The sequence below is a fragment of the Ciconia boyciana genome, chromosome 1 (assembly GCF_034638445.1).
Source record: "Ciconia boyciana chromosome 1, ASM3463844v1, whole genome shotgun sequence".
NCBI classification, from domain to species: domain Eukaryota; kingdom Metazoa; phylum Chordata; class Aves; order Ciconiiformes; family Ciconiidae; genus Ciconia; species Ciconia boyciana.
This window is the reverse complement of record NC_132934.1, coordinates 88,956,705-88,958,481: the sequence shown is the minus strand read 5'-3', so window position 1 is coordinate 88,958,481 and position 1,777 is coordinate 88,956,705.

Below are 1,777 nucleotides of genomic sequence, written 5' to 3'. Positions count from 1 at the left end.
AAAATGTGTATCTTCTATCTACCTAATATGCTTTCATCAATTAAAGGCCTCTAACAGAGATGTAATGTCTCTTCTGATGAGTTCTGTGTTCTCATGCCCTGTTTTCTTGAGCAATGCGTGCAGCTCTGGAGAGGGAGCTGAAGAGATGTTCTTTTCAAATAGAAATGGTGCCACTTCCATTTGGTGCAGACAAACTGCTTGCTTGCTTCTCAAAGCAAATAGTAAACTGAGGGCCATCTATGTTTTGTGTGTGTTTGCTTAATTTTATAACAGAAGTTATTCAGATTGCTCCCAATTGGTTAAGTGGAAGCTACTCTTCATCTTATGTCTGCTGCATTTGTCCACTGTGTCTTGTCTGACAGTCACCTCTGACCTGGGGACAGGGCTGTGATTCTGGATTAGAGCAGCAGCACGGAGGTACTTCTGTAAATGACCTCTGGATCCGAATAACCAGTCCTGTGACAAACACTGCTGATCTCCCTGTGGATACTCCCAGCATCTAGGTCAGACTGAGGAAGGGGACAGGCTTCTCCCGTCTAGATTTGGAGCTGTCTTGTTCTTTGCATTCGGCTAACACCTATTTATACTCTCCTTTCTCTTCCCACAGGTAGATGCAGTGCGGGTGTACGTGAACAGCAGCTCTGAGAACCTCCAATATCCTGTCCTGTTTGTAGTTCGCCAGCAGAAGGGAGTGCTGTCGTGGCAGGTCCCACTAATTTTTCGAGGCCTGTAAGTACTGGAGTGTCTTCCTTATAACACGCTTGTCTGCCAGCTGTGTTCAGCATCAGCCTTCCTCTGGTGCTAGATCTTGCTACTTGTGTAGACTGCAGGGCTTGGTTGCAGAGCATGCTTGCTTACTGTCAGCTGAACGTAGGAAGACCAGGGTTTGGTAGGTAACCTCATTTGTCAGCCTGCTCTTGTCTCTTAATTTCTCAAATATGTACGTGGAGTACCAAGAGGCTTGTCCTCTGGGGATTTGCCTGTGTCACTAGACAGTGAATCTACCAAATGGCATTGTTGTAATTTCCACAGTTGCTTATGGTGCGTGCAAGTAGTTCTTGGCCTCTAGTTTGGAGCAGGGTTTGAACAAGCTCTTAAAAGAGCACCCTAACTGCTGGATTACAGTGCATTTGGGGAATAAGGGCTCTCCTCTGTTTCTCACCCTGGGTACAGCTAAATTGAGTCTATTCTGGGTGGTGGTGGTTGTTTTAGGGGTGTTTTCTTTGTGAAAGTGATACTGCTGTGTAGCTTCAGCAACCTCAGAGCTAGTTAGGCTGCAAGTACTGAGACTTTGCAGACACCTTAGACCATCTCAGATGTGAAGCTTCATCCTGTGACTGAAATCCTGGTGTCAGGCAGCAGGTGTCCTGCAGTGTCTTGCCCGATACAGGGGATGGTTACAGCAGTGGCTGTTCTGGGCTGTCATTGCTCTCTCTGCCTCCAGCAAATGTGCTAGATCTGCAGATGGCACAGGCAGCCTCGAGGGAAGTGAAATTCTGGGGATGGCCAGTCCCTTGTGGAGACCACAAGAGGCAACAGAGGTGGAGTTTGAGCTCTGAATAAAAGACTGAATGGTCTTGGCCTTTCAGATTAGTATTTCAGTTATGCAAGCAGGGGAAAAATAATGTCATTCTTAGAACTGCAGAACAACACTTTAACTGCGCGCTCTCTCTCTCTCTTCCATCCAATTTTCCCTTCCTTTCTTCCCCTGGCTGTTGCAGCTATCAGAGAACCTACAATTACCAAGAAGTGAGTCGGACCCTCTGTCCCTCTGAGC